A 13,520-nucleotide genomic window follows, 5' to 3' on the forward strand; every position below is an offset into this window, starting at 1 on the left:
GACAAATGCAATCGCATGGCAGGATGCTGTAAAAGGACCAATCTTCAGTCAGGAGAACAACTGAGATAATCCATCCACAATACGAGGTTAGTCATTAATATACTGCAACAACATGGGAATAGAGCCGCTGCCAGAGAATTCAACATTAATGAATCAATGGTACAGAAGTGGAGGAAGCAAGAAGAATGAGTTTAATAAAGTTTGATTTATCTGACTGCTTTGTTTCGCTTAATGTGCCTTATAATCCCGTGCACCTTATGGTCCGAAAAATACGTACTGCACACTGCAGTTTAATGTTGCAAAGCACCTCTTTTTAACTTCAGTGGATATTATACATGGTTATGCTCAGGATATGTCAGCCCATTTCTACTGGAAATGCCTTTTGGTTAAACTTTCAGCAAGGAATTTGCATTTGCACTGTTACATTTTTATAAAGCTTTAATGTACATAAAAACCAGCTTCTTGTTTAAGTGAAAATAAATGGAAGGTTGTCTTTTTGCGCTAGTAATGTTGTGGAGTTGTATTTTGTCTCGCATCAATTATATCGTCGGTTATATCGTTATCGCAAATTTTCAAATATATATCGTGATAAATATTTTTGGCCATATCGCCCTGCTCTAGCTGTACGTTTGAATTAGTTTCAAAAATCTCTCAGTCAGAACATGGTATGAAATGTTTAGGTGTAAACTAGCGAGCTAACTTCCTGTTAAATTTAATAAATTCTGTTTTCATGGATGCATGGATGTAAAAGTTAATTGTTACACCTGATAAAGCAGCAACGTTGATGATTTAATTAAAGATGAAAGAATTTAGACCGTTTTTAACTCTTAGTGTTTGTTTGACTTTGGGACCTGAAGTGGACGGAGTTTTGGACCCAGATTACTCCGCGAAGCTCCCTCACTACGGCAGCCGTAATGCTCTGACAATCCATCCAGCAGTGCGGCTTACCAAAGTTGTACTAAAACATTTTTTAACAGATTTCTGCTCGCCAAAATCGGTTCGAGGTCAGTAAGCACAACCAGAATTCATACATAAGGCACACTCTCGATTTTTGAGAAAATTAAAGGATTTTAAGTCCTTATAGTGTGGAAAATACGTCATACAGAAGAAAAGAATATATCGCGATATATATAGTTACCGCACATGCTTCAAATTATATCGCGATATGAATTTTAGGCCATATCGCCCAGCCCTAGACACAAGTGTTCCATTAAAAACAAACACTGACATTTTTAATTCCAGGATCTCAGAGTGCAGTCACTGTAAGTGCTTAGCAACTTGTTGCCTACAAGTGCAACAAGGAAGGAATGTGTCTCTTTAATTTCTTCTCTTCTACTCCAACAATCATAACAGACTAAACCTTTTTAAACAGCACAGTTGAACAACCTGCAATACTCATCAGTTTTTAGAGTTCTTACCTTACAGCTAATATAAAGTTATTTTTCTGCCTTTAACTTCCTCCAGCACGTCTAATGGCACTGAAAGATCTTAGGGGATTGGCTCAACCGTCTTATAAACTTTAGGGATCTCAATTACTATATTATTACAGTTTCTTCACTTTACAACACAAAGCACCTCGAGGAAACTGTTGTAATTTGGTGCTGTGTAAATAAGACCGAACTGAACTGAGTGACAACGGTGCACACTTGACACCGTCTCATCAAAGAATCGTCGCCCTGATGAAATTCACACCCTGTCTGGTTTCACAGCACTGCACACCTGACCAGTCGCTGCATAGAGAGCGGGGTTGTTGAATTGTTTTACAAAGTTAGCGTACAGCTGAGCTCTCATTGAAATGCTTCGCCTCTGACGGTACGGCAGAGTTAGAATGGCAAGTAACAAACGTGCCCTCCACGCTGAATGAAATCACCAAACTACTGACAGCTAATTTTTGTTAGCTGTCAGCAGTTATAGAGCTAGGGCTTAACATGTTCTTGTAGTTATAATGTACTGTGAAAACTCAAAGGGTGGATTTGAAGTTATACAACTCCAGATATGTCAGAAACTTTCTGTGAAAAGTCTTGTTCTGCTCCCGTTAATGAGATGTCAGACAGTGACAAAGGTTTTACATTCACACCACCATGCTTTTTGCACAATCTGCCAGTAAAGTAGACAAAATAGAAAGCAGAGCCGTGCACAGCGGCTGCACACAGACAGTATGAAGACCTAAAATTACTGTGGTGACGTATGAAAGTGACCGTGAAACAAATTTTCATTTTTCCTAAAAACTTTTATATTAACATGCAAAATGATATTTTTCATTTATCCAACAATATTTTCAGTGAATTTTATTGTGGTTGAGTAAGAAGTTTTTACTCACTTGTAACACATTGGTAAATTATTATTAAACTTCTTACCGTTTATGCATCAGAAAATGTTCAATCAACAACATTTCATAGTTTTGAGAGATATTTGCAACCTGGAATTAAAACAAACACTCTGAATATCACTAAGTCTTGCTGTTTGTTTCCATTGCATCGTTGCCTGGCTGTTTTTGTGCTTTTACCATACTGCATCATTATTATAGAGCTCATCAAATGTCAAATCTAAAAACGGAGAACTGGTTTCTTTCATCCAATCAAAAGTTGGTAGTTTAAGTGTTTATGAGGGGTCCTTGTTTATACAAATGAAGTACTGACTCTAAGTGCTGTGATACATGACCTTAAAAGTTTGGGGGAGGTTGATTTTAAGGGCCGAGGTTAACTCTGCTGAACTCTGGTTATTATCCACACTTCAGTATGAACAAAACAAGAAGAGCCAAGCACGTATAGACACGAGGCTACGTTATGACAAAGAAACTGGAATAACTTTGTGACACGAAAAACTGCAGTTAGATTTAAAGTTCATTCCTCTAAATAAAATGTGATTAAAACATAGAAAAAAATAGTTTAATGCAGGAACAATCTTCCTCACCTTGAATATGCGAAAACACAAGCTTACAGAAAGTATTCAAGAGGATGTTATTCTGGGCTGCTAGTCAAGAATAACATTTATTAGTTACAATGTATCTGACACAATGGGTGGCACTCAGGGTACAGAGAAGACGTGTATACATACACTACGATCATTATATATACAAATTGTAAAACATTGTTCTCCGGGCTCAGTTTTTTGCTGCAATCTTTCCTTCAAGAGTAATTCAGAAATAGAAGGTACAGGTTTTTATCCTGCTCACAGAACAGTGGCACTCTACTTTCACCAACACCTTTCCCCAGCAACTGACACCAACTGCTGACAGAAAAATATCCGAGTCAAATCGCTGACAGCTTCCAGTGCTTCCCAGAACGATCTGCTGAGTTTCTACACTTTTCCTAAGACGGTTGCTTCACACAACTGGTTGCCAACAAACTCCTGAATGAGAACTTTAGTTTCCAGATCCGATCTCATTATCCTCTGCTGGGCCATTGTGGAAACACCCTGGCAACTTGCTAATCAGCGCCTGTGTCAATGCCAGGATTGTTTACGGGGGAATGGAATCTCCTCTGGGAATGTCACAGCATCCTCAGAGGACTGAGAGTGTGCAGCGAGCTTGGAGCAAGATGCTTTATCCACACTAAGAACAAGAGAGCCTGCGGCCCCATGTATTTGTGGGACAGGGCCCAAGGACAGCAGTGTATGCATATTGCATCATTAATGAACATACAGAAAGGAATAATAATGGACACAGCCCCGCACAGTGCGTCAGTATCTGTGCCTGGGGTCAGAGGCCACGTCTGGCTTTGTGTTTGTGCGTGGCTGTCGAGGACTGAGACAAACAAGGAGACCTTTCAGGGTGAAGGAGGTTTCACGTACTCGGGAAGACAACAAAAGAAAGCAGCTGGTTGCATAACAGGAGGACGAGGACAGTCAGTGTCCTTTGAGTTTTGGTTCGTTTCTTTAACTATTGTGTCTCAAACCAGACGGCACTGCATACAGGTCGACTTTGTTTAAGACTTGATCGTTTTAACATGCATTTACTGTTTGGATAAACTTCACATTGCTTTACCATTTCCTTTCTGTATACAATACGTGATGAAAACCTTTCAAAATAAGATTTAGCCAAGGTATTTTTCAGACCATAAGGTGCACTGGATTATTAGGCGAAACAAGCAGTCAGATAAGTCAAACTTCTACTCAACTCATTCTTCTTCCTTCCTCCACTTCCGTACCATTGATTCATTAATGTTTAATTCTCTCGCAGCTGCTCTATTCCCATGTTGTTGCAGTATATTAATGACTAACCTCATATTGTGGATGGATTATCTCAGTTGTTCTCCTGGCTGAAGTTTGGTCCTGCCATGCGATTGCATTTGTCTCTAACCATCGGGAAGTTAGCGTTCATCCTCCAGCTTCGCTGTGTTTATGTTATGCTAACATAGCTGTGTCGCTAGCGATCATGTAGCACATCATTATATCCGGTCATTAAGTGATGACGTGAGGAATCCTACTTCCAGGCCTAAAGTAGTCTGCGTTTAATATGGCTTTTATGTTGTTAACATGTTTAATGTTTTGTATTTTCTTCTATTTGATCTCAAAAAGCTCCTAAAACAGTCAGTGATCACTGTTGACCTCCCTCGGCTTTTATTACCGCTAATCATTTATTTAAGCTCAGTTTTTAAAACCTTACGATGTAGCTACAGCCCAGCCCATGCAGCAGTATATGAATGACTAACCTCATATTGTGGATGGATTATCTCAGTTGTTCTCCTGGCTGAAGTTTGGTCCTTTTACAGCATCCTGCCATGCGATTACATTTGTTCCTGACCACCGAGAACACTCACGTTAACTTTTATCGAGTGGGAAAAAAGTTAGCTTGCTTATATTATGCTAACATAGCTGTGTCGCTAGCGGTCACGTAGCACATCATTATATACCAGCTAGCCCAACTTCAGTAACCCTACAAACGTCACTGCTGTTTAGTTTTCTGTCTTCATTTATGCTGGAAGTGACAGCAGAGCTGTACGTTTTAATTTGTTTCCAAAACCCCGCAGTCAGGACATGCTATATTGTATTTAGATAGAAGCTAGCGAGCTAACTTCCTGCTAACTTCTAACTCAATTGAATTTCATAAATTCTGTTTTCATGGATGCCTGGATGTTAAATTTAATTGTTACACCTGGTAAAGCAGCAAAGCTGATCATTTTATTAAAGATGAAAGAATTTAGACAGTTTTTAACTCTCAGTGATGCTGCAGTGTTTGTTTGTTTTTGGGACCTGAAGTGGGCGGAGTGTAGGACCCAAATTACTCCGAGTCCGTGAGGCTCCTGACTATGGTAGTCGTAATGCTCCAACAATCCATCAAGCGGTGCGGCTTCGTAGCTCACCAAAGTCGTACTAAAACATTTTTGACAGATTCTTGAGCGCCGTGTAGCACATAAAATCGGTTCAAGGTCAGTTAGCACAACCAGAATACAAACATAAGGCTTATAAGGAAGATTATAAGGTGCACCGTCGATTTTTGAGAAAATTAAAGGATTTTAAGTGCGCCTTATAGTGCAGAAAATACGGTACATAAAAGACACTGAATTTATTTTTATTTACTCCTAATAGAACCTTAAAAAAATCATGATACAAGTGCTACGTCATCCTGCACAGCGCTATAAGAATGTGATTGAAGATATTTGGGATAGTCTGACAATCCACCTGTAAAATGGCTGGTACAGCCATCTCACCCACCATGATACCTGGTGTGACATAACAGAGTGCTTCACCAACAAACACGCAGTAAATAAAAAAAGCTGACGACACAGTTTCATTAAGATCTTATTTAAAACAGAAACTAACTGAAACACCACAGTTCCAAGTCATGTTTGGTTTGGAGAGCAATTACTTATCTAGTATTTCATCTTGGTCATGTGAACAGTCTTGTTATAAAAAATGACACAAAGCCGAAACAGTTCTGAAGCCTGACATTTCACCATTTCACAAAGGACTAATCCAACCCCTCCTCATCCTAATACGGCCTGATAAAAAGCTTAGGAATTCATCAACAAACAACTCCCTGTGACACCAAACTGAAATGAGACCGTTTGCAGTAATAACCAAGAAAAACGCATCCCAGAGTGGAAGAGCTTCACTTGAAGAGGGTTACACAGAAATAACTGTGGTATATTCATGGAGTCTATAGATAGCTTTGTCTGAATAAAACCTAAGAGTCATTTGATGAGTAACATATGAGCTCTTCCTTTTTTGGGGGTATGGCTGTAGATTTTCTCATGAGCTTGAATCTGGCTTTAATTCTGTCAGCTGTGAACACAACACTTATTCAAGCTACAATGATAACATTGCTGTACAGGAATCCTGTTCCAAATCTCAATATCACAGCTATCATTCCAAAAGTGAAGTAAAACAATTCATTGAATAGAGCAAAACCCAAATCTTTAACCCTAAATTACTCATAAATGATGACATGATTTACTATGACTATCCCACTTCTGCCGTGTCATAATGACCCTATGACATGAAAACTATGCATCCACCCATGCTTTTTGACAGCTGCACTTTATTGCAAAAGAATGACACCAGACTCATTGCATGGTGAGATTTGCATGCCTAAGTTACAAGCAAGCCTCTGTCCACTCTGTTTCCACACTGTGTGTACATTTCAGCCAATCGCTATTGGATATTAAAACTGTTGTCTTAACGCTGAATACCTGTGCAGGCTCACTAAACTGATCCAGAACTATTCTATAAAACCAGACTTAATATGTTAATTTCCAGCTCCATATTGTTATTCTTTAACTCTTCTAGAGTAGTTTTTGCACAGTCACAGCTCAATAATTATAACATTTATCTTTTAAAGGGTGCAGCAAACAAAAGCAACACCGCTTCCTACTGGGTTCAGTTAACAACAGTCCTGTGACGTGATGAAAGAAGAAAGTGATGCAGGGTTGTCTTTTTTGTTGTCAGTTGTAAATAGAGCAGGGCGATATGGCCAAAAATATTTATCACGATATATATTTGAAAATTTTCAATAACGATATAACCGACGATATAATTGATGCGAGACAAAATACAACTCCACAACATTACTAGCGCAAAAAGACAACCTTCCATTTATTTTCACTTAAGAAGCTGGTTTTTATGTACATTAAAGCTTTATAAAAAATGTAACAGTGCAAATGCAAATTCCTTGCTGAAAGTTTAACCAAAAGGCATTTCCAGTAGAAATGGGCTGACATATCCTGAGCATAACCATGTATAATATCCACTGAAGTTAAAAAGAGGTGCTTTGCAACATTAAACTGCAGTGTGCAGTACGTATTTTTCGGACCATAAGGTGCACAGGATTATAAGGCACATTAAGCGAAACAAAGCAGTCAGATAAATCAAACTTTATTAAACTCATTCTTCTTGCTTCCTCCACTTCTGTACCATTGTTTCATTAATGTTGAATTCTCTGGCAGCTGCTCTATTCCCATGTTGTTGCAGTATATTAATGACTAACCTCGTATTGTGGATGGATTATCTCAGTTGTTCTCCTGACTGAAGTTTGGTCCGTTTACAGCATCCTGCCATGCGATTGCATTTGTTTCTAACCATGAAGAACCTTCACGTTAACTTTTATAAGTGGAAAAGTGTTAGTGTTCGTCCTCCAGCTTCACTGTTTATGTTATGCTAACATAGCTGTGTCGCTAGCGATCACGTAGCACATCATTATATACCAGCTAGCCCAACTTCAGTAACCCTACAAACGTCACTGCTGTTTAGTTTCCTGTCTTCATTTATGTTGGAAGTGATAGCAGAGCTGTACGTTTGATTTTTTTCAGAAATCTCTCAGTCAGAACATGCAATATCATGCTTAGGTAACTAGCGAAACTAGCGAGCTAACTTCCGCTAGCTTCCTGCTAACTTCTAACTCCGTTAAATGTAATAACTTTTGTTTTCATGGATGCCTGGAAGTTAAACTTTATAGTTACACCTGGTAAAGCAGCAATGCTGATCGTTTTATTAAAGATGAAAGAATTTAGACAGTTTTTAACTCTAAGTGATGCTGCAGTGTTGTTTGACCTGAAGCATACGGAGTTTAGGACCCAGATTACTCCCAGATTTAAGAGCATCTTAGTCCGACAAATATGACAATAACAACGGCCGCTTGCATGTTCTGCAAAAAATGTGCTTTGTTGTGTATCTGACGGACAAACACCAAACCAGTTCCACATCACGGAAGTTGCACCATTTTTACAAACCAATTCTGGTTCATCTGTTTCACTCAACAATCGGCCATGTGCGTATGAAAACAAAGGCACTGCGCATGCGCGTTTTACTCCCATTCTATCGCTATATTTCATTTTCCTATCGTTGCCTAACATTATACCGGTATTACCGTGAACGGTATAATATGGCCCAGCCCTAGTTGTAAATAAATAAAATAGAAGTACAAAAAAAATCTATACTAAACTTCTTTAGTTATGGTCCACTTATGCCACAAGATAAAGGAATAGATCTGGCTTTTTTTTTTTTTAAAGCCACAAGAAGAGCAGTGCTGTCTCAATGAAAGGGCAGCGAGAGTCATATTTGGATCAGATGTGCGACTTGACCACAAAACCGAAGTACGACACAGCTATTCAGCCATCTCTTTACACTTTGTACTGCTGGAAAAGAGTTGGCTGAGGGAAAGGTTCATGACCAGGGAGTTCGTAACAAGTTGGTTACTTTAATCAGGCAACTTATCTTTCTGGCCTGGTGTCTTTTACAATAACGCAATTTGTGACGTCACTGTCTGTTCATTTTTTTGTCGTACAGAGAAAGAGTCTGGGACATTAAAGTCTTGCGTTTTGCAGATGAACGGTTAAATATACACTGTTGATGATGGCAACACTTCAAATGATTTTAAAAAATGATTTTTAGTATTACTGCCGTCGTGGAAACATCCTTTTCATAGTGTTTGCAGTGAATGCTTCCCTGCTTCTTTGTTGGACTTTAAATAGCCAAAAATATCTCCACCCTGACAAATTTCTCAGACCCGTCGTTTCACCAATGCGCTCGTGTTTTTTGAGCCTTCAACTGTGTCCAGTTCGTGTTTGGTAACACTGTTGCTTAAGTTTCCATTAACATTTCCTACTCCTAATATTCTGATGTGTACTGCTGTCAGGTGATGTGCCAAAAACTGATTTCCAGTATTTGCCAAACAAACCAAAAATAAATGATTGTTTGCATTTAAACTGTTGTAAATTACTTGTTAGCCTATAATCTGTCACGCATAACTCATTTTGAGCTAGCAAGAATATTTCTGTTAGAATCGGCATACATTTTTCAGCCAAGTGACTTTTATATATCCTTCAATTGTCCAGGTAAAAACTGGCCACTGAAATTCAAATGTGTTTTAGGAGGACAGGATATTTTAGGAGGCCAGAACTGGACTGATTACAATGTAGAACACAGAGCAGGTGCAATAACGCAGAGTCATAAGGATAGCTGCACAACAGGGCAATTCTTTAATGTAAAAATACAAGTCCTTCATAAATCCTGTTCGCTACATCCCAAGTATCAATAACCAATGATATTCTATATTTAAAAAACAAAAACTACAGCTACTCCTCCTACACTCTGCATCAACCTAACTAACATGTCTAATTCTGTTCTAACCAAATGACTGTCGAGATGCAGCACTACTCATCATCACGAACCTTTTCTATTCTTTCATAACATAGATGGAACTAATTCTATCTATGTCTCATATTTCTGTTAAACACAAGTTTGTTCCCAACAATTTACATTATTTTATCACAGCTACATGTCCCAACACTGTCGCCAAGTGTTTGCTTATAGAGGGTCACCTGGTTGTTGTCATTTTCTTTGTATTATTGCAGGGTCTTTACATTACTAGATTTTTTAAAAATGAATTGAACAGAACATGTATATAATAAAGAAAAAGGTTAGTCAACCTTACAATGGGTTTATTTGGTCAGCTGCTCCTGCAGTAAAAGGAAATTGACTGCAGCTGAGGGTAAAGTTGCAAAAATGTAAGGAGCCACCGTGAGACAAGTGGGGTTATTTCTTGATATAAAAGATACTGAACTAGAGCAAAGGGTTAGACCAGAAAAGACATCAAGCACCGACATGCTGGAAATGCCAGTCGTCACCGAAATGTATTTAAGAACTCAGTGTTTGTTCTCATAAATACACACCGAGGGGGGGGGAAATGGAACTGCTGCAGTCATGTTTTCGCTGCACTGAACCGTGACCCTGACAGCAAAATACTTAACAAACCATAGCTTGTAAACTGTTTCAGCCCAATCACGGTGCAGGCTCAAACGTGATAGGTTTCACAGGCATGCTGCTCCCACTAATCATCCATGCAAACTGAGAAATGTTGCACAAGGGAGACAATTACAAAACAAAATCTTCCCCAGAAACTTAACTCCAAGTGCCCTTCAGCAAGGCATTTAGTTCCTGAATGTGGCAGCGATGTACAGCTGTGATGAATGAGATGATGTTATGTGTACATTCCTCTGTGTTTTAAGTTGGTTTGCCTGATTTAAAAAAAAAAAAAAGGGAGCGAAGGCTTCAATACATGTCTGATTAAACTGTAATCTAATACAAGGCATGAAGCATCAGAAGACCATGGGAACTGTGAATCAAATAACATGTGAGGGAATAGGAAGCTTTCAGACACTCCCATATGGATGACATCTAATTTAAGATTCAACATTTGAAACGAGATCATTTTAAAAGAGAATACCAAATGCAAAGAAACAGGGCCAACTCCTTCTTACTGATATATAATAAACATCCAAAAAGAGATTGCAATGAACTGCAGTACTGTACGGTAGTAAACGTGAAATATCAGATATATCTCTATACAAAAAAAAGAGCAGTTTAATGTTAGCATACACAAACAGACACAGGTCCAGGTGAATGTGGCATCACCTGGTTCAGAAAACGCCACACAGTCTGTGTTTAATCCAACTCTCATACCGGTGAAAGTGATTAACTCTTTTTAAGTTCGGAAATTGTAGAGCCGAACAGAACAAAATATCACAAATACACCCGAAATTCTCTTGTTCTTAACATCCTGAGCGTGGAGCACACAATTAAAGCAAAGCGCTGTTAATCTGCCCCTTTTTCCAACTAGATTTTCAATATAATTTGCACAACTAGGGGGACTTAGCAACTCCACGCAAGCCTCGCTTAGCTGGCGAGACATTATTCGCGCTGTGCCCGAATCCCCCCTTCAGACACCACCATCGCCACCGTCTCATCAGCACTGCGGCTCTAAATAACGTTATCTAGAGGGGTAAAAAGGCGAGCAAAGCACGTAGTGCGAGCATGTAGCATGAATGTACTAAAAGTACCTGGTTTTGTGGTTGTGGTCTGCGGTCCCTGACCACCGCTGACTGGCTGGCGAGGGGAGCTTAGCTCTCGCCGTCTACGTCTGGAGCTTCACCGCTGTTAAATTCCCTCCTCATCGCAGCTTAACCGGACACACTCATACACGTCAGACACTAAGTATTTGGAGGATATCATTGAGCGAGTCCCCGGCCTCGAGGAGAGCGCGCCAGTGGTCGTGATCACAGTTAGTTGGGTTAACACTAAACAAAAAAAGACTCCCCCGGGACAGCAAGGCGCACGAGCCCTTTCAGTCTGTCACTTACTGTTTCTCCTCTGGAGGGAAAAAACGATCACCGCTATCTTCCTCACAGTTTTCATTCCCGCTGGAAGCCCGAGTATGGTCAATTCCCCATTCCCTCCAGTCACAGGACGGTATTTCCAGAAGAAAACTTGTACAAAAAGAAACCCTCTCCTCCGCGTGCACACCTCGGAGTGGAGCGATACTGGCTGGAGCGGAGGAGCGGCGCTTTCTCTGTGCTGCCTTCACCGGCTGTCGGAAATGTCCAACCCCAAAGCATGAGAAAATAGGACACAGGATTCGCCGTCATACTCCGTGATGGTGTAAGGATGACACTATAGCTTAGCTGATAAGTGTTTCGGTGGTTGAATAAACCTGCAGCACCATATTAAAAAATCGATATTCCAATATAAACCTCGTTCAGACTTTTAAAATGCCACATAACCAGGCAGACACCAATACGTCTATTCAATATATCCAGAATGCTCCGTGTCTGTGTCTGAATTAACTGAACAAAAGCCTGTCAGTGAGATGAATATTATCTTTGTGCTCGAATAAGCATCCTAACAAGTCAGATAGGGGTCATGTCACATAAATAGTATTGTTCCCAACTGTAATGGTCAACATCCTTTGGTTCCCATGTGCCAGTCTGATTCCATATTATGGCACCTAGAAGGCTCTAAAAAAGGAGTCATACCCAAGTAACAGAGGACGGCCACATAGATGTGGAAACATGCCCATAAGAGGAGACTTTTATTAGCTACAGGAAGCCGATTCAGCATCTACATGTCTGTCTTTTATATTTGCCAGTAAAAAAAAAGTTGTTCTCAAATACAACAATGCCTCAGTAGGGGAGACCGGGGATAGTTGTAACATTTTTGACATTTCTGTCTGTAAATTGGAGCTCTTTTAAGGTAGTGGATTCAAAATGTAATGCAAAGTATTTACATGTCTCTGCTATTAAATAGTGCAGCTATTTTCTCTGCAGCACAATTACTCATTGCATGGTATGGTCTCAAACACAAAGAGTGAAATGTTACAATTAACCCCATAGTCTGGGTTAGTTGTAACATATCCTGGGGTAAAATGTAACACAATGAAATAAGGGTACTAACAAAACATTAACATGTAATCTTTGTTTATTCAACACATGAATGCACTTAGAGCCATTTATGTAGTTTTGTGTGTGTGTGACAGAATGCAGAAATCTAACTTTTGAACATATTCCAACCCCCCAAAAAAGACAAATTATGGAATTTTCTGCAACTGAATATTTCATTAATTTTGGTTGGTCTTCCTTGCGTTTGGCCTCATTGGTCCAGTGGGCATTATAACCTACAACTCTTGCACCAATTTTGAACATAACAATGAAGCTGAAAAAATGTAGTTGTTCACCAGCATCGCAATTCCATTACTTTTTATCATGGCTTACCTTGGTGTGGTTTGCAAAGTGCTTCAGAAAGATGAGGAAATCTGTTTCTTGCACCCATCCTGATTTATTTCCACTACCAATACTTCCTACTGGTCCATCTCTGACACAGTGTATGTGTGGGAACACAAACAGTGGAGGAATTGTGTTGCCAATGGCATTAACCACATATACAAATGCGACCAGTGAACCTCTCTCTGCGGATGTCGTTGCCCCAACTTGTTTAATATAAGTTAAAGTAATAGTGTGGTAAGTTGAAACATCTGCATTATTGTTACAACTAACCCAGACTGTTGCTGTTACAACTGACCCAGACTCCTATAGCCATGAACTAGCTAACATTACAGCCAACGGCTAAAACATTAGCACTAAAGACTTACACAGAATATATCCCCATAGACATACAAATAACATAATTTAAGTTTGATGAGTTTAACTGCAAAGCAGATAATGCTATTAGAAATTGAAATAAAGTAGAAAAACTTACTTTTTGGCATACAAATTACTTTTTTTCGTGTTAAATTGTTTGTGTTTGACAAA

At 39.4% G+C, this 13,520-nt stretch overlaps 1 protein-coding gene across 1 annotated transcript in view; it reads right to left on the bottom strand.

Annotated features, from left to right (window-relative positions):
* arhgap32b (Rho GTPase activating protein 32b) overlaps window positions 1–11,789 on the bottom strand; it is a 128,384-nt gene extending 116,595 nt beyond the window's left edge. The window contains exon 1 of the mRNA XM_085419941.1: window positions 11,277–11,789. The gene's annotated coding sequence lies outside the window, so the exon portion shown is untranslated. The remainder of the gene's footprint in view (window positions 1–11,276) is intronic.
* Between the last annotated feature and the right edge of the window lie 1,731 nt (window positions 11,790–13,520).

Source organism: Rhamphochromis longiceps, linkage group LG10, assembly GCF_057381845.1.
Source record: "Rhamphochromis longiceps isolate RC_006_pf linkage group LG10, R_longiceps_female_GT1.1, whole genome shotgun sequence".
NCBI classification, from domain to species: Eukaryota; Metazoa; Chordata; class Actinopteri; order Cichliformes; family Cichlidae; genus Rhamphochromis; species Rhamphochromis longiceps.